Source organism: Protopterus annectens, chromosome 12.part0, assembly GCF_019279795.1.
Source record: "Protopterus annectens isolate FY-2018-M chromosome 12.part0, PAN1.0, whole genome shotgun sequence".
In the NCBI taxonomy this organism is placed as follows: Eukaryota; Metazoa; Chordata; order Ceratodontiformes; family Protopteridae; genus Protopterus; species Protopterus annectens.
In genome coordinates, this window is record NC_056746.1 from 879,269,975 (window position 1) to 879,291,435 (window position 21,461).

Sequence of the window (21,461 nt, forward strand, 5' to 3'; positions counted from 1 at the left end):
CCCTATTAGCCACACTAACTATGCCAGCCTAAGACCCATACCACAGCCCCCCTAGCTACTTGTTCCCCATCTGCCCCCCAAATCACTCCAGCACTCTTATTTCTCACAACTTTGTTTGGTTCTACTTGTCCCTTGGAAATTTAGCAGTAATTACCTAGTCTCTGGCAGACCTACCAATTCCATTACTTAAACCCCAGCATATCTCTCTCCCCTCCCTCTAAATACATGTTCTACTGATAAAGGCTCACAGATTGTTTTCTGTAGTCAACCTACCTGTGTACTGATCAGTGCGGTGCAGCCCCGCTCTGTTTGCCCTTCGGGCTCACTCCGCTCCCTTACCCTACCCCATTCCCACCCACCCCAGTACTCCTAGAGTTATACTTACTCCACATCACCTGACTCACTTGCCACACCCATCATCCAATCACTACAATACAATTCAAGATTAGGCCACACACACACTCCATTAACCTTCCACTCCCTCTTTTTCAATAAACCACACACTGCATACACCCAATCACCTCCTCCACCCATCCACACTCCTGCAATACATAGACCTGACAGACACCATGACACTAACTCCACACTCCCATAACCACATCATCCAAATACTCTTACCTTCTCTATCCATTTGTCTCTTCATAATCTCAAGTAGCACCAGATATCACCACCCACTCAACATCATGCACTGTATCAAATCCCCCACCTTACCACACACCATAACCAATCCCTCCATACCTACAAACACACAACCAGTCATCCATTTCCCTTTTATGTTTCAACTCACCTCTCCAATCCATTACACCTCACAATCCAAAAAAAACACCCCAACCTCAAACATCATTTCTTAACAATCTTCTACCTTAAAACCATTGCCAGCATTGCAACCCAACTACTACTAGGAGGGGTCATCCACCCCAACCCCGGCACAACAAATATCCCCCATACCACATCCAACCCCAACCTCCTATTTAAGCACAAACTCACTGATATACTCATACTGAACCTAAACATTCGCAGCATCATGAACAAAATACAACAGTTACATGGAGACATCTCTGCATACAACCATATATTATGGTGATTACAGAAACATGGCTTAAACCCCATATTAAAGATAACTCTATAACCCCACCTGGCTTTAATATATTGAGAGTAGATAGAGCTCACAGAAGAGGAGGCAGAATAGCCCTTCTTTATAAATCCAATTTAAAAGTTCAGCTCTTTCAAAAAGAAACCCCACATTTCAACAATGCTGAGACCTTATTCACCAAACTCCTCCTCAACCAACACAAACAACTAAACCTACTCAGCATCTATATACCACCAGGATATAACCTTAGGACCCTAGAATCTATACTCCACTGGGCTTCCCACTCCCTTTCCCAAGAAACTGTAGTCCTAGGTGATGTCAGCATCGACTGGAACAGTGTACATTAAACTTATATAACTTTACTCAATTCATACACTCTCCCACAAGATTTGACAAAACCACCAAGCATGAATCCACCTTAGACTGGATCATCACTAACCAGCCCAACACTGCCCACCTATTCAAGATACTACCAGACTCCCTCAGTGACCATAACCCGCCTTTCCTCCTTTGGCACAAACTGAAAAATACCAACCCACCCTCCCTCTTACAAAACCACTCCCAAAAAAACTTCTCCTGAAACCCTAAAATCATGCAACTGGGTCCTCCTAAAAACCCTCCCCCTGGACAATGCAGTAGAATACTTTAACTCCAAATTCCTACAGATTCTAAACCAACTAGCCCCACTGAAAACAATAAGAGTATGCAGTAACCCTGCCCCCTGGCTAAACAAAACCACAAAGATCTTACTCAAGGCTAGGGACAAAGCTTGGATAACTTGGAAAAACACAAAACACCCAAAACTAGGCAAACCTTTTCTGAACTCAGAAGTAAAGCAAAAAACAGGTCAGGTTGGACAAACAAAACCACTATGTTTCCCTACAAAGGAAACACAGCAACAACCCACAAAAATTCTGGGCTGCAGTGAATAGTATCCTCCAGCCCAGAAAAAACACTACACCACCTCCAGACATCAAAGGTACTGACCCTGACATAGCCTCAGACTTCAATAACTACTTTACCTCTTCCATACTTAAACTAGTAAACAATATATCACCCACAACCCAACCACAATCCTTAAACTGCCTAACTAATTCCACCTCCTTCTCACTTAACCCAGTGCCAATATCAACCATTCAAAAACTTTTAGCAAAACTTAAACCTACCACCCTAGCCACCGACTGTCTCCCAGCCCAGTATCTTCAAATGGCATCCAAGACCATTGCCTACCCCATCTCCCTACTCATTAATAGATCTATTTCAATGTGTACCATTCCATCATTGTGGAAAACCTGATATATCATTCCCCTCCACAAGGGTGGCCCCTCTACTGACCTCTCTAACTACCTTCCCATTGCTATCCTATCACCTCTCTCAAAAATTCTGGAAAAATGTATCCGTCAGCAACTCCTTACCCACCTACTAACCAACATCCTATTATCCAAAACCCAACATGGATTCAGACCATCCCATAGCACCAACACTGCCCTAATCAACATCTCCAATACCATAAACTCACACAGGAACCAACGGCAACTGGTCTTCACCACCTTCCTAGACTTAGCCAAGGCATTTGATACAGTTTCTCATAACAAACTCCTTACTTGTCTCTCTGAACTCAACCTCAATAACCCCACCCTACGATGGTTTAATAGTTACCTAAACAACCACTCACAATCTGTCAAATGGGGCAACTCAATAATCCCTCCCACTCCCCGTCACATGCGGCGTCCCACAAGGCTCAATCTTTGGTCCCCTTCTCTTCAACATATTTACAAATAATCTCCACCTAGCAACCACTAAAGCCAATATTGTCCAGTATGCTGATGACACAACCCTAATCTGCTCAGCACCAAACATCCATCTACTACAACGTAAAGCCCAGGAATCCTTCACTGAGGTAGAGAACTGGCTAATCAACCACCAACTGATACTAAACCCCCCAAAAAACACAGCTAATGCTATTCCACCCAGCTAAACACTGTGTCCCCACCTTCACCATCCTGTCAGTCAACAGCACCCTCATCACCCCAGTAGATGAGGCCAAACTGCTAGGTGTCATAACTGATGAACAACTTAAGTACAAAAAACAAATATCACAAACTATCTCTAAAGTCCACAAAAAATAGGTTGCCTCTATCATTGTAAACAGTTCCTAACCCCTGTGTCTAGAACCACAACAGCCAGAACTCATCTCTTATCAACATTGCTTTACACCTCTCCAGTTCTTACCAACATTAAAAAACTGACCTGAACAAGCTCTCCACATGCTAAAACAAACTAGCTAGGTTTGCTGCCAATAGTAAATCACACTCCGACCACTGCCAGGCCCTACTTAAACTACATTGGTTAGAATTTTCAAACCTGCTACACTACCACCAACTCATCATAGCTCATCAAATTCTATACCATCTGGGGAGAACCCCTGCCCCAGCTGACATATTAAACTTTTACAACTCCACCAGGGAACCATGATCAAGTAACAAATCCCTGATTGAAGTCAATTCATGTAAGAACAACTCTGGAGAAGTCCTATTCTCTCATGATGTTGCAAAAGGATGGAACACCCTCCCACCTGAACGCAGACTACAAAATCACACAAGCACATTCAAAGTCCTCCTTCGATCACACTTCTTTGCTAACCCTCTCTGTAACTGTAAAGACCCCCCCCAAATCCTCACTGCCCTGTAGGCAGACTACCCGCTGAAGCCTCCAATGCATTCAACATACTGTCACCTGCAATGTACTGCTTGCAAATATGGTAAATAACGACCTACTTCTGAGTATCTTATTTATACAGATTGTACTGTTATTGTAGTCATGTAACTTGTTATTGTAGACATGTAACCTGTTATTGTAGAAATGTAACCTGTTATTGTAGACGTAACTTGACTGTACGATGTGACTGTTTTTGCATTTAACTGTTTTTTTACCTGTATGCTAGCTTTCTTGTTATCGATCGTGTGTATTCACACTGTTACTTCCTTGGAGCTTTTCTCCCCAGGACTCCACTGAAAATGGACACCTGTTGTCCAGTTGGACTTATCCTGGTAAAAGAAATGTTAAATAAATAATAATAAATAAATAAATACGTACCATGACATTACAGATGAGGCAGGTCAGGCTTATGGGTCTGTAATTTCCTGGGTCTGTTGCTAGGCCACCATTGTGGAGGGGAATAACTGTTGCTGTTCTACATTCTGCCAAAGCCTGTGGTTAGGCTGTGATTGAAAAGGGCAATTAGTGATAATGCTAGTTCATGTTTTAGCCTGTTTAGAAGACAGCCTGGGATTCTATCTTGTCCCATAGAGGCTATATTTTTTTGCCTTGGACAAGGCTTTGATGATCTGTTCTTCAGATATGTAGAGTGGGGGGGTTGGGGGAAGATTTGAGATAAGTTTAGAGGGGATAAGGGAGTGAAAGTTTTGCCAAACTTATCCGCTAGCAGGTTTGCTATCTCTGCCGGGTCAGTGTGTGTAATACCATTGGTCACTAATTCTGCACATGCTTGGATCCTATCTTTTAGGCAATGTACATGGCTGTAAAAGGTCTTATGGCTATCCTTGACTTTGCTTGCTAAGCTTTTCTCAAAGTAGCCCTTAGAGGATTTAACAAGTTGTCTTATTTGCCTGTTGAGGCTGAGGAGTGTGTTTTTCCATTGCTGGGGCCTCACCTTTGTTTTCTTGGACAGCAATGTTTTGCATTTATTGTAAAGTCTGTTGATGCTGGATGTCCACCATGGCAGCTTGTTTTTACTTGGAGCTCTGGCTTTGATTCTTTCTGGTACAAGCGAGTCCATACACTTATGCATGTGATTGTACAGGGCTGTAGTGTAAGCTTCAGTGTAGTTACAACTTCCAGCTGGTGTGGGGCTTGGAATACATTTATACCTTCACCTAGGAGGGTATAGTTTGCCTTGGTGAAGTTTTTTAGTCTGATTTCACCCTTTGTGAGTTCTGGTGTTAGTGCCAGCTTGAAGGTGACTGATTTGTTGTCAGATTTAACTAATGAGGGTCAGATAGTTGTGGCAGTACATCTGTTTGACATGTTAGTGAGGACCAGATCTAGTATGTTTGCTCCTCTTGTCAGGCTATGAGCAATTTGTTCCAGGGCATTTGAGTTAACAAAGTCAAGGAACTTTTGCACTAGTAAGTTAGGGCTAGCTTAGGTTTCCCAGTTGATGGTGGGTAATTGAAATCCTCCATAACCAGAGTGTTCTGTAATATTTGGATTGTCTTCAGTTTGGTCAAGTAGACTTCATGCATGTCATGACCCATGGAAGGAGATCTATAACTGACTATGACTTGAATGGGGGTCTTACCCACCGTAACCTGAACTTGAAGTAACTTCATGGAGTTGTCCAGTCTAACTAGATTGGAGGTGAATTTATCTCTAATATAGCTAGAAACACCACCTCCTTTGGTTTTCACATGTTCATTTTGTGATCTGAAGGTGTGGAAGGCAATGTAGCCTTGCAAGGCTGAGGTACTCTTTGAGGCCTTGAACCAGGTTTCTGTGACTGCCAGACATCTACATCCTCCAATGATAGAAGTGCTTCCAGGGTGTGCAGTTTTTTGTTTAAGTTCCTAGGTTTTAGCAGCATGACCCTTATTTTGTTGTGAATGGCAAATTTCACGTCAGTAAGTTTGTTTTTGAGAACTTGACTAAAAATGCACTATGGGAGAGGCACAACCTTTGCCAGCAGCTGAAAGCCTAGAGGTGTCAGGTGCAAACCGTCATTGGCAAAGCAGCGAGGTTTGTCGACCATGACCTCCCAGGCTGACAGAAACTGGATCCCCTTTGAATGCCACCAAACACTAAGCCAATTATTGAAATAAATTATTTTTTGTTTATATTGTGGCATCTTCTAAGTCAGGGTAATATGCTGCTGAAGTCTACGGACAATGTGCCTGGGACACATACTCAGAGAACTCAGTCATGTCTCTTCATATAGTCTAATGAGGTATATCTCGGGTCATTCACTCCAAGATGAACAATGCAGAGTCATAATGGTAGTTGTTATCGAGAGACCTGAATGCATGCATGATATGATGAATCCTGGCACCGGACAAGCAGCTAACCATGAATTTTTCCTTGTCCAACCTGGTGAGTGGGACATCTGTGTGTCTCACTTCTGAGTCTCCAATGACAAGAAAATTTGTTTTTTGAGTGTTGTACCCTACGGGCTTGGTAGGTGAGTCACTGATATTACCATGTGTCATGAATGCCGTGGGAACTGTGTTAGTTGTAGCAATCTTGTGTTTTGGAGGTCTCTGGTGTTTTGGTAAGTTTTTTGAGAGAATCTCCATGTATGTTGATTTTTGTGTTTGATGAGTACTGTGTGTATGATTAGTGGTACTATGTGCATGTGCAGTGGTGGGTGGGTTGACAATCTCTTACGTGTTACTGTTTTGAGTCTGTGAGAGAGCAAGGATTCAAAATTCTTGGTGTAGATACATTAGTTGCACTCCGTACTTGACTGAGTTATTAGTAGAGGGTTGTTGGAGTACATGAGGCAATTGCTACACTGCCTCAAGACATCCAAGAAAACAAAGCTGGCAGTAGAAATAAGGGTAACCCAACTGTCCATAATGCAAGGTTGAAGATTGTTATCACTAAGGGGGGGCTCTTCAGGATCGATCAAGGAGGAGCTCAGTGTATGGATATTTCTGCCAGTATTTTTGGTTTTTGTTTTTTTTATTTTTGCTGGTGCTTTAATAGGTTACAGCTCACTAACAGTATTTCTTTGACCGGGAAAGTACTAAGGATAAAGGCTACACTATTGTGGTACAGCTCTATCCAAGGGAAAAACTGTTGAGTTCATCTGTCTGGCTATGGCACACAATTGCGTGGCAGTGCATGGTGCTGCACGAATAAGCAAAAACCTGCTCAAAAGCAGGGCTTAAATACCAGTGGTATTTACCATTGGTACATGTGGATTAAGGAGCACAGTTTGCATTTCAAAGTCTTGAGAAGGCTGTTGTGACTATGCTTAAATTCATCAATGCGCCAGATGTTATTCAAGGATTTTGGCAAATTAGGTTAAATGAAGCGAACTTACTCAACCCATTCTGGGCAGATACAGGCTTCTTAGATAGCCTTTTATGATATTATTTGCCCCATAAATATTTCAAACAATTGTAACCTGAAATGACTGAAGAGTTAGAATGCACAGTTAACTGAAAATGTCCTAGTGTGGGGAGCTAAAAGCAGGAACATGAACTGACTATGACAGAAGGCCTATAAACGACGTAGAATTAACTGACAAACCTGTATGTGTACTCTTAAATATATGGAACACATCATGATTTATAGCATTCTCAGATCAGGCTCAGATAAAGTCAGCCCCTTAGTAAATATGCAAAAGTACCAACAAATTAATTGGTAGTGCAGTATTTTGCCACCTTCAATCAGATGTAACAGTGCCACTCAGAAAGTTGTTTTTGCTTACTTGTGGTGATAGGAATAGTTATAAGTTTTGAGATGTTAACAAAAACGGATCATTAAGGCTCCTTCTTTGAAACTACAATATTTCACAATCAGTAACACTTAGGCAGGTACTAGTCAACAAGGATTGAGGACAGTTTTACTACTGTAAGCTAAACTTTTAGTATATGATCAAGGGCTTTATCTGATACCCAGCTATGCTGTTCCCACAGGGAGAAAGAAATGCTAGCAATAGTGTTTGGTTGTCAAAAGTTCCACAATTACATCTATCATAAATCATTTACAGTTGAGAGAGACTGTAAACCACTAAAGACCATTTTCAAGATGTCTATTAATAAAACACCAGCAATACTTCAAAGAAAGTTTGGTGAGTTTGCAGAAATATGATCTACACATTTGTTATAAATGAGATAAATTAATTCATATGTCTGACGTGCTTTACTATGCTTATTTCCAACAGTGTAAGGAAGACTTGCTCTACTATACTGAGTTTTCATGTCTACAAGGTTTAACATTCAGCAGTGCTAAGTCTGTCAGTCCTACATAACTTTGAGATTCTGTATTACAGAAGATTTGTCAATCACATTTGGGAATAACTAAGTGCAAGGAAATGGCATGTGATATTTTTTACTTGCCTAGCATGTCACAGTGGAATAAGAGATTGGTTCAAAGATGTAAAATCTATAATACTTTTAGAAATCAAAATCAGATACGGGAATTTTTACCACATGAAAAATCAAGTCTCTGTTGAATGAAAGTTGGATCAATTTTTTTCAATATGATGGTGTTCATTACATCTCTCTCTGTTGACTTTTGTTCAAAATGTCCAGCAATAGGATAGCTGTGTGAAACATTGTATATTAGACAAAGTAATATGACATAATGGCCCATTGCTCATAAGCCATGAATTTTATACTTTTGCTAAACTATGGGATTTTCAATATTCAAGTCCAAGACGTTCATAGAGCAATGGCTGACTACAGCCAGATTAAAAAGAATTATAAATTAAAAATAATTATAACAAGAAAGTATGACTATTCTGGAAATTCAGATTATTGCCATTCAGTTTTGGAGTATAGAGACTAACCTCTGCAGGCTCTGGGAGTGTAACTGGCACAGTTGCTAATAGAGGAACATCTCAATGCCAAGTTGTCATGTTCACATCCATTATTAGCTCCTGAAGGTCAAATAAACACCATTTTTTGAAAGAAAAGCAAAAAAGACAAAATTGTGCTATGGAAGATCAATGAAAAATCTTTTCACAATTACAATAATTTGGTGAGTGAGGATGAGTATGGACTTTGGAATAGATCATACAGGAGGAATAAAATTTATTTACATGAGCAGCAGAATAAAGCTGAAGATGCTCATTTATGAAAGTTTTCTACTTCATAAGTGCTACCTCAGAGTGCTGAATCACACATAATACTACCACCTTCTCAGTGTGAGAAAGAATCTGTTAGTGCCACAGACACTGAGCACAAAGTCCCTGAAAGTAAAAAAAGTTATCCAGAATGATTGTCTCTGTTGTGATGTTATCACAAGTTACTGGCTTAATTCCTGGTGTCATTCTAAGGGGGTGCAATATTTGTCAGAATGGAAGGAGATGGTCAACAAATCACACTGCTTTGAAATGGGACCTCTCCCTTCTAGGCTTTTGAATATTAGCTAAAACACTGCCCTCCCCCACAGTGCCTTTTATAAGCAATGTCAAACTGAAAGTACTTCCGACAGAGCAAATCAAAACCAAGAAAATCTAAAAATGTTATGCTCAATGGTAGAAGTCAAAAAAAAAAAAACTCCACTCCCTGCAAGCTCTCCTCACTCTAGAGGATGTTGATGTCTGTGTCGTCACTGAGACATAGTTTAAACCTGAGAACAGCACACAGGCATTAGAAGGCTATAATGTCTTCCACAAATTTAGACCAGCTACTGCACAGACAGGGACTAAAGGTGGAGGTGTCTCAATTTACATAAAAAATAAATATACCTCAAAGCAGATCAAACAGGACAATGCACTTGAGCTTCTCCATATTCAAATCACCATAGGCAAACTCCAGTACCACTGTCTTGCAAGCTATAGGTCCCTCTCTATGATCCAGGAAACCCATAACATGTATTTAAACTTATTAGAAATTTTCACTGCCAACCCGATACCATATTCATTGGTGACTTTAATTACCCCCACTATTAACTGAGAATCACATACAGCATCAAACATACAGGCACGGAGTTCCATGGATTTTGTAAACACAAACTCCTCGGGGCAGATTGTCAATACATCAAGCAGGGGTGCAAACTTACTGGATCTGCTCCTACTATGGGAGAGCGCTGCATACCTCCTAGTGTAATGTCTTCTCTGGTAAGGTCAGATCACAAAATGGTCACCTTTGAAGTAAACATAAAACCTGGAACCACAGCTAAGCCTGAAATATTCAGAAACTACTCTGAGGTTAAATTTCTACTATTAAGTGGTACTCTGGCAAAATTTCAAGTTCTCATAAACCCTGAGAACACTGCTGCCTATGTGGAACTCTTCAAAAAAAATCTATACAAGCATGTTAATAGCTGCATTGAGGCCACTGTACCCACCAGGAAGAAGTACAGAACTATCTGAACATCAATAGGTTGTATAACAGAAGGAAGAAAATCATAACAAAAATGAGGATGTGTAGCACCCTTCAGGATAAAAGCACTCTCATCAAACTAAACAAACAACTCAGAGGAAAAATAGTCTGCCAAAGCCAGATTTGAGGTTAATTTGGCTTCCTACGTCAAGGACAACAACAAAGCATTCTTTAGCTATGTCTGCAACCTCAAAGGCAATACACAGTTGTGTGTAGAGCTTATTGTTAGCTGAGCTACCTATACTGAGCCAGAAGATATACCAAACCTAAAGTTCGATAAATTCAGCTCCAGGTTTACCTCTCTCACCCTCAACCTTCCATCAGGAAATACCATTAATTATAACTCCCCCTACTCTCACTAGGGAACAGGTCCTTAATACTCTCTCTAAGGCCAAGAGCACTGCATCTATTGGCCTAGACAATATCCGAAGATGTTTTCTTAATAGCATGAAACATGATCTATAAGGACCCATGAAATTGCTATTTAACTGTAGTCTCCAAACTGGCTTCATGCCTCACAAATGGAGAACAGCAACAGTAATCCCTCTTCACAAAGGTGGTCCATCTACAGACCATGGAAACTACAAACCCATAAGTCTCACGAGTCTCACATGCAAAGCCATAGAAAGATCTATCAAGGAAATGATCAATAATGACAATGGAAACCTCCAGACACTAGGCCCAAGCCAATTTGGTTTTGTCAAGGGAAGGTCATGTCTACTCAGCCTGGTGAACTTCCCTGAGAAGGTCATCAAAGCAATGAATAAGGGTAAAACAGCTCATACTGCCTAACTCGGCCTGGCCAAAGCATTTGACACAATATCGTACTCAGGCATTGTTGACAAACTCAAAGGCTTAGGTATAATCCTTATGTCACCCAGTGGATAGCCAGCTGGCTCACAGATAGGACTCAAGAAGTTAAAATTCAGAAGTCCACTTCTATAAAGAGGCCATTCACAAGCAGAGTCCATCAGCGATTGGTCCTGGGGCAGCTCCTTTTTGGCAGTTACTTCTCTGAAATCAAGGCCAATGCCAAGGGCCTCTGGCTGACTAAATTTGCAGATTATTGAAAATTAGGAGCAGTCATAGAATCCCCCACAGACACAAATGCTCTCCATGAAGGGCTGACACAGGCAAATAGCTGGTGTCAGAGCCATGGACTAAAACTAAATGCCAAGAAAAGCATAATAGTATCCTTTGGAAAGTCATCCAACACTGGTAACTATCATATTGAGAACACACCTCTAGAGTTGCATGAGTAGTCAGGGACTTGAGGACACACATAGGCAGTAATCTAGCATTTGATCATCATGTGTCTACAGCAGTAAGAAAATTATTCTATGTTTTGCAACTTATAAACAAAGATATGGTGTCTAGGTCCCAGAAAGTCATTGTTCCACTGTTTTCAACATTCATCTGACCTATGTGTCTGATTATACAAGTTATACGAGTACAATGCCTAACCAGGCTCATCCAATAATTGAAACATCCACAGAGGTTCCCCACTAAAAGAATACAGGATGTAAGTAATCCACCTCAAGGGCCTATCCCTGTATTCTGTCTCCTACATGCTGTTGAGGGAAGATTTATGCCTGTCATACACGGCATTGTCAGACCCCACCCTGATGGACCTCTTGATATCCACAAAACAAACAGCACCAGAATTATCCATTCTAAAGACTTAAACCTTGCCTGTGATATAAATAGGACCTGCCGGAGAGAATGATATATATTTCAGAAGCTACCTCTTCTCTGGAACAAGCACCCTATCCATGTGAAGCAGAGCTCTTCCCTAACCCAGTTCAAGTGTAACTTGGACAATTGGATGGAAAATCTATGCCTCTAATGAACACAGGTAGCCTGTAAATGGTTGATCTGCCAAGCCCCAACTTATACTTACCAAGGGTAACAGAACTTGTCAGAGACTGGGGATGCATGGCAAGGCTTAAAAAGGCCCTCTTGTTTGTTACCCTAGTAAACACTTATGGACATAAAGTTGTACTAAGGTATCAGACCACACAAAATCAGTTCTGAAGGCATGGAAGAAATATCAAGAAAGATTATACTTAATGCACACTGAATATGGCCTCTTTGATTAACTAAAGTGATTATTTTACTTGAACTGAAAAACAAAAGCTGAGCTTTCATTCTTTTGAGTTATATCACATTATATATATATATATATATATATATATATATATATATATATATGGATCTAGGACAGTTGATCGAAAGACCAACTGTCTGAATCCAACCCTACCGAACACCACTTACCGAAACTGCTTTCACCGAAAAAGCAGTTTCGGTAAACGGAAGGTAAAACACACACACACATACACAAAAACAAAAAAAAAAAAACTCACATACCGTGTTTACACAGGGGGGCTTTGCCTCCCCTGCACCCCCATACACCCCTACTTTTATATTCTCACTCCCAGCTTGCACTACAGTGGGGAAAAGGGAATATTCCCCACCGTAGTCCGATCTCACCCACAACCACTCCCCCCTGATTCCCTGTACTTTTACGAAACTTTCGCAAATGCACTTTTTTCATTAAAAAGTGCTTTCGCGAAACTGTGATAGCTCGTTTCACTTTCAGTGAAACAGTCTTTTGGTAGACTGTCCTAAACACACATGTATATATATATATATATATATATATATATATATATATGGATCTAGGATGTTTGCTCGAGTGAGCAAATGACCGAAAACTCAAACAGCAGGGCATACTTACGCAAAAGTGCTTTTCACCGAAGAAGCACTTTTGCATAAGTATGCCTGTTGCCGAGGCTGTACTACGGTGCGGGTAAGGTAAATTTCCCTTTTCCCCACTGTAGTGCAGTCTTGGAGGGAGAATATTAAAGTAGGGGGTGTGTGGGGGGCACAGCCCCCCATATGGGGGGTGCAGGGGGTGAAGCCCCCCAACTAAAATGTGAATGTAGTGTTTTATTTATTTTTATTTTTTGTAACACGCTTTAACAAAAGTGCTTTTTTGATAAAAGCGCTTTCTTTAAAGTGTGTTCGGTTATTATGGATTCGGACGTTTGCTCACTCGAGCAAACGTCCTAGATCCATATATATATATATATATATATATATATATATATATATATATATATATATATATATAAAACATGACAGAAAGTGAAGATACAGTTGATTTGAAATCAACTTATTTAAATTTAAAGTTTAGGAACTTAATCGTTTTTTTGGTAATGGGATATAGCTTATGTGTGTATACACACACACACACACACACACACACACACACACACACACACACACACACATTTATATATAATTATATATATGTATGGGTCTAACATCGTCGCAGCCCATATCATCGAACGGTATTTACTTGAGAGTAAAATCACAAAAACCTAAAAACCCTAATGTCAAAGTTTTCCTAGAGTAAGTAAACCATCGCCCATGATGCCCTTTCCTCCATTGTAGTGTGATCCCGGATTTGTTGTATATAATTGGGGGTGGGGGGTGGGAGGCATAGCGCCCCCCTCCCACTTAGGTGGGTTTTACTTACTTTGGTTCATGTTTTGTGTAAGTTAGGGCTAGGAAGAGTTTGCCGTTCAGGTTTTTAAGTTTTCACGATTTTCATTTCAGCAAACTTACGTTCAATGATATGGCCTGCGATGTTTCCAAGTAGATATATATATATATATATATATATATATATATATATATATATATATATATATATATATATAAATTGTTTATGTGTTTTTGAATGGTTGTTACAAGTAGTCAGGTTTGCATGTTATGTAATTTGTGACAGTGCAGGTCAGTAAAGCTGTAGTTGAATGTGCATCATGTCTAATTTATCTTCATTCAGTCCTTTTGACCATGTATGTACTTTACTGAGCAAATATACTACAAAGAGCACATATATCTTTGCCTTCTCGTTCCTTTTGCTTATCTACAGTTGGCCAACATAACTATTTGCTCTTCCTTTCAACTGCTACTGCCTGATTGAACTTCATCAAGATTCATATCCCTTCCCATATATGGAGGTAGCTCAACTGGAGAAATGTGAAAGTGAGTGCTAAGCAGAAATGCAGGCTTTATGCCAATACCTGCTTTTACTAATGGAGGCAGACATGACATACAACAGTGGGGAAAACATCTGACAGAATACGTATAAAAACTGTGTATGCGGCCTCCCACTCCATGTAGTTTGGAATTCCATGTTCCTTTCCGTACAAAGCTCAGCTTCATATGATAAGCCTTTGACAGTTCTATAACCGTGTTTGCCTTAGTTTCTGAAAAGAAACATTTCAGATGGAGTGTAAATGGCAATAGAAAACATTAGGCAAGTAGACGTTTTGCAAACAGCAATCAAGTCTCAGACATGCTAGAATATTAAATCTTAAATCTGAATATGTTTTGCAGCAGTTTGAGTAATTTTTGATAGTTTGAATTCCAAAATTATTATGCTTTTATTTATTTTAAAGTAATCCTAATTTAACCCAAACTGTATGCCACCTCCACTTATTTAGATGAACTCGGGTTTTAAATATTGTCCCATTCACAACTTTTTATGTTCTCTTCTAAGAAGGTACTGTGGGAATTGTTTGACAAAACCAATAAATTTGGCTGTAAACATTAGTTTAGCTATTAATAAAATGTGATATTTTACTAAATCATCTGCTTAGAGGCCAAGTCTAACAAGGACTACATTATAAAACATTGTTTTCCTAGGATAATCATAGTACCAACCATACAAAGAATACATATAACTTTTTCTGTGAAAGGCTCAAGTTTTAATTGTTTTACTTAGGACAAGATGATAATATGTTTTGTTTTGTTGCAACAAAGTCATGGGACATATTCTCAGAAGGCTTTCCCAAGTTTTAATGCTGCTGTCTGTAACTTGCTCTGTCTGTTGTTTGTGTCCTTTGAGAACAAAGCTCTAGAGTGAAGCATTTGACACAAATCAATATCTTTGAATTTAGTTTTTAAAATAATACTTCTTTTGCTGACCTCCACAATCAATAGTAAATTATTTAGCAGACATTCTGAAGACGCTTTCTGTAAAGATAAATGCTTTCTGTTTTAACTGGGAAATTATGATGTGGTCAGTCATATGTTAACAGTGGTTAGTCTATGCTGACAGTGAGTGTATAGAGAAGTAACAAATGCCTGCAGTCATTTAGACTTGTTTTATGTAGTGCAGTCTTTATATTTGGTTGTACTGCATAAGATATTCCACTTACATGGTATAATGCTTTTCATACAAGTTACAATTCAAGTCATATCCTGATACCTTTGTTGGTCCCTGTGAGATATGAAATATAGATTACCAGATAAAGACATTTTCCTATTGCAGTGTTTTTTTTCTGGAACTTTTGGTTCCTCTTGCTTGCCATTCATTAGCTCACATATTTGGTCCGCCCTTTTTAGCCTACCTTGGGTGACACAGAATCACAGGAGTCTATCAACCAAGCAGCCACTGAGGGATTTGCACACCTTAACTTTTCCATTCTCATGACAATCTTGATGAACATGTTTCCCACAAAACAAGTATAACATTAAGTATCCTGTTTTTTTTTTTGCTTATTTTGTTCTTTATTTCTTTATTTATAGCACTTTGTGTACTGTATATTTTTTTAGCTAGTTTCACTGTGTGTGAGTTATTAACTGGAAATTGTCCACTTTTATTAAGCATCCGTTGGGTTGTTTCTGATAACTTGTTGCAATTAAACTCTTTTTCTAGAGGCTCCTTTAGCTGTTTAAAACTTTCATTTAAAGACTCACTGCTGCTTTTCTGCTGTGAGAAACATTTCTGCAGTTTGTTTCTAAGTAGTGGGGATATTTGTAGCATTGTCCATATTCAGGCTTGTATTTGGGCCTAGTGTTTGTGGAGGCTGTGTGTCTGAGCACATATTCAAGGACATCTTGGTTTAGCCAAAGCCATCAGGCATTTCAGTGAGAGAGAATTGTTTAAGGTCATTGGCTGACTGAGGTCACCTGGACTACAGCTTAGATTAAGCACCTCAGTGGCTCTTTTGAGCTTTTTTTCTTAAAAGTTGTCTCAGGTTTCAACTTTCTGTTACCTAAGAAGTTAAGTTGTGAGTGTTTCTGCCATTTCACACTGAGCTAATCAAAGGAAAGACACTGAGCAAACTCGTAACTATAATATATAACATTAAGTATCCTGTTTTTTTGCTAATTTTGTTCTTTATTTCTTTGTTAATTATAGCACTTTGTGTACTGTATATTTTTCTAGCTAGTTTCACTGTGTGTGAGGTATTAACTGGAAATTGTTCACTTTTATTAAGCATCTGTTGGGTTGTTTGTTTCTGATAACTTGTTGCAGTTAAACTCTTTTTCTAGAGGCTCCTTTAGCTGTTTAAAACTTTCATTTAAAGGCTCACTGCTGCTTTTCTGCTGTGAGAAACATTTCTGCAGTTTGTTTGACACCCTCCCTCCCTATTGGTATGGAGTTTTAATAGTTGGTGGCTTTGCAGTTGCCCGCCCCTAGCGTAAATTTGATCTGGGACCATCCTCCCAGTCTAGTGTCATTACCTCATTCTACCCAGTACAGGGAGAACATTTGAGAAGGCCAATCAGCTTAGGTTCTGCTACTCCTTTCTCTCTTTCCACTAAAAAAAAAAAAAAAATGTTCTAAGCTTGTTTCCTGCTTTTCCTGTGGGTAGTCTAGCCTGGATATAGATTTGCTGTGTCCAGGACTATTTGTAGGCTTCTAGGCCCCCAAGCCTTTCTGTGTTGGAGGGAAGCCTTCTAACTTAATTTTGTTTCTTAGAACTGGCCAGTTTTTTGTTTTAGCACTCGTCTGTTTCTTTGAGCTCAGCACTTGTTCAGAATTTATTGTAAGCACTAAATAAGCTACAAATTACTACAGCACTCAAATTTCCACACTGACTAGAGGAAAACAGTTTCTAGTACTTAACAAATAAGCACCTGTCCAGGCATGTTTAAGGGTCAGCTCCCGGTGTTTTCTCCTCTCTACCTGATGAATCTGGGCATCTTGGGGCAATGCAGTAATTGCCTCATGTACACAGACATCCTCTCCTCCTACTACCCAACACTACAACCTGTAAGAGATGCACTTATATAGCCAAACTAAAGCTCTCTTCACCCAAGACTGGATTAGACAGTCAAGAGGAGAAGGTAAACACTTGCACCACACCACACTCAGCACATAGTCCCTCAAAACCTACACCACCAAAACACACACATAGAAACACAAAACACACATTTACATTCATGAAGGCTCTCAGTAAAAACCTGCCCAAGCAACAAGGACCTCCAAAGCAGAAACACAAGCAACCTCCACCCCCCAACACAACCCAAATGACACATAGCCCACAAACTCAGTGTGCCACTCAACCACAGCCCATAAGGCATAACAACGTACCCAACACTCTAGTCATAGGTGACTCTATAGTCAGGCACACTGATGTTCCACTCACCAGGCTAAACAAGGAGAAAGTTACTGTCAGCTGCATGTCGGGTGCCAGGATCTGCCACATAATGCATGCACTCAGGTCACTTCACAACAAGTACAAATATGACTGTGTCATTGTCCATGTTGGTGTGAATGACCTGAGACATACCTCCTTGGACTACATGAAAAGGGGCATGGAGGAGCTGTCCGATATTGTAGCCCAGGCAAGTATGACCCTAGCCCTGAGAAGCATCCTGCCATCACCCAGAATGATACCACAGTACAAGGACAAAATGATTGACTTCAACAATTGGCTAAGCTTCTGGAGTCATTCTAAGGGGATCCAGTATCTGTCTGCCTGGGATGACATGATCGACAAGCCACGATGCTTTGCCAGAGATGGCCTGCACCTGTCGCCCCTGGGATTCCAGTTACTGGCTAAGGCTCTAGCCACCCCTATAGTGCCTTTTTTAGGCAAGGTTCAAATGACAAATTCACCACCTTAACAGGTACAGGCAAGAAGAATCTGAGGGTATTGCTACTCAATGCTAGAAGTCTAAACCTCAAAATGCACTCTCTCGAGGCACTCCTTAAAGTGGAGAACATCGACATCTGTGCAGTGGCAGAGACCTGGTTCAAGGCTCCAGAGAGTACCCCTGCATTACCAGGCTATAATTCATACCACACCTTTCAGCCACCTAACCTGGACCAAAACACTAAAGGTGGAGGTGTGTCCATATTCATTAAGGATATGGCTAGTTGCTCAGCATAATGCATCCAAGATTATCCAAGTGCAACTAACTCTGGGCAAGACTGCAATCCAAATTGTAGCTTGCTACAGATCCCCCACCATGCCCCAGGATTCCCACTCCTCATTTCTTAATATAGTGGAAAATATTAGGGTACAACCTAACACCCTAATAATGGGCAATTTCAACTACCCTACCATTAACTGGAAAAACTACTCATGTACCAACTCTTGTGCTCAACGTTTTCTGGAATTTATAAATTCCAATGCTATGGATCAACTTATCCACACCCCCACCAGGGGCAGCAATATCCTAGACCTGGTTATTGCCAACATGGGCAACCGGTGCTCCACACCAGAGGTCAATTCCTCGTTGGTCAGATCCGACCACAAGCTAATCACCCTAGACATCCACATCCCTCCCCCACCCCCCATTAGGGAAACCACAGTAAAAAATTTCTCCAAAGCCAACTTCACGCTTCTTAAGACAGAAGTGGCAAACTTCACGACACCCATGCTAATGGACAATAGAGGTATGACTGCTGAATCCTACACAAATGCACTTTATAAGCACTTACACGAGTGCATGGATTGTGCAATCCCCAACAGAACCAAGATGCTATCCTCCAAAAAAAGGAAGCCAATCTGGTGGTCCCCTGCCATAAACAAACTCTACAACAGAAGAAAGAAACTGTTGCAAAAAAGAGTAAAATCCCATGATTGGAGAAACTCCCTGGTCAGCCCCAGTAAGAAGCTGAGATCCCTCATAAAATCCTCCAAAGCTAGTTATGAAAACAAAATCGCCACTGACTCTAAAGACAACCACAAAGCATTCTATAGCTATGTCAAGAATCTCAATGGCAACACTCAGATCTGCTCTAAGTTACAGCACAATGGCACTAAATATACAGAACCAACTGATATTGCCAACATCCTGGCAAATAGGTTCAGTGCTAACTTTACCCCCCTGTCATCCCCTAAAGGGCCCATCTCTATACCAGAAGAATGTAAATTTCCTGTAATCACGGCTGCACAGGTAAAAAACACACTATCCAAAGCCAAGAACACAGCATCCATGGGACCTGACGACATCCTAGGCTGTGTTCTACATGAACTACAGATCGAACTGGCACCCCACCTAAGTACAATGTTCAATCATAGCCTTACCTCAGGCTATCTGCCCATTGAATGGCGCACAGTGACAGTTATCCCACTCCACAAAGGGGGAGCCACCACGGGCCCCGGAATCTACTGCCCCATTAGACTAACAAGCCTGGTCTGCAAGGCTATGGAACGTATCATCATGGAACTTATAAACAATGACATTGGTAATCTCCAAACTCAGGACCCCACCCAGTTCAGGTTTGTAAAAGGCAGATCATGTCTCCTAAACCTGATAGACTTCTTTGAAGCAGTCACCAAAGCCGTAGATGAGGGTAAGGTGGTTCATACAGCCTATCTAGATCTCGCCAAGGCTTTCAACACCCCCCCCCCCACTCTGGAATTATAGATAAACTCACTAAACTAGGTATAAATCCCTATGTCACAAGATGGGTTGCCAACTGGCTCACTGACAGAACCCACACTGAAAGTAGCAGACTGCAAATCCAACTTCAGACCAGTGACAAGTGGAGTACCACAGGGTTCAGTCCTGGGTCCTCTCCTGTTTGGTATCTACTTCTCTGAAGTACAGGCCAACACAGGAGGTCTTTGGCTAACGAAGTTTGCAGATGACTGCAAACTAGGAGCCATAATCAAAACTCCAAAAGATGTGGACATCCTACGAAAGGGCCTCGCTGAGACAGATGCCTGGTGTCAAAGCCATAGCCTGAAGCTCAATGCTAAAAAGTTCATTGTCATCCCTTTTGGTAAAAACTCAGTACCCATGAACTACCACATAGGTGGTAGTCTACTTAACACCGAAAGTGTGGTAAGAGACCTTGGGACACAGGTGGACAGTAGTCTCTCCTTTGATAATCACATCGCCATAGTAGTCAGGAAATCCTGCTATGTAGCACACCTCATCACAAAAGGTTTCTCATCCAGGAAAAAAGAGGTCCTTGTTCCCCTCTACTCATCACTCATTAGACCCATTATAGAGTACAATGCCCCTTTTGGTATGTACCTCACAAGACATCTACAACAACTGGAAAGGCCACAGAAATACCTCACAAAGAAGATTACCAGCCTCAAAGAGATGCCCTATGCAGACCGTCTCAAAAAACTGCAGCTTTACTCCATTGCATATCACCTACTCAGAGGTGATTTCTGCCTAACACACAAAGCTATGTCAAACCCAGACATGCTCCATTTAAAGAAATCCCAATCCCTACGAGCTACCTAAACCTCATCACCACAATAAATAGAACATGCTGGAGGGATAGATTCCTGTCCCAGAGACTTCCCATACCCTGGAACAAACTACCTATCTATATCAAACAAAGTTCCTCATTAGCACTCTTCAAGAAAAATCTTGATGATTGGATGGGAGATAGGAAATTCTCCCTGGGGATCACTTCTGTGGCTCTGCTTGACAGTGGTACAGGAAAATAATTTTCTTGGGTGGCAAAAGCCAGGGAACCTTTGGCTAGGCTTATATAGGCCCTAGGGTCAATAGCCTAGTACCTACCTATGAACCTATGGACATATGTATTTCCACAAGTGTCCTTACTTTTGGCTGCAATGCTAAGGCTTTGGTAGTGGATACATGTTTAAGCCCTTTATTTATTTATTTATTTATTTAATTATTTATTTATTTATATATTTTTTGTGGCATTTATGGCTCCCTGCAGCTGACATTAACTGCTCACAGGGCCTCTCCTCATTCACCAGGTCTTCTGGATTTGAGTAGCCACCTCTACACTAACTCTGACCCATATTAAGGACTAGAAAGGGGATCAGTGCATTCTGGAGCAGTGACACACTGCTGACAAGAAGTGTTTTTGCTCTTAAGGTTCTACCTCATGCAGGCTCTCATCATGTCCAATTAGAGAACATGCAATGGGCTTGTTGGTATATTATTCACACTTCTGTGACAATTATAGCTCTGCCATCCTGGAGGGCAATGCTTCGGTGCATCCCCAGCCTCTACCAGGGTAAAGTCATGATAGTGTGCACACT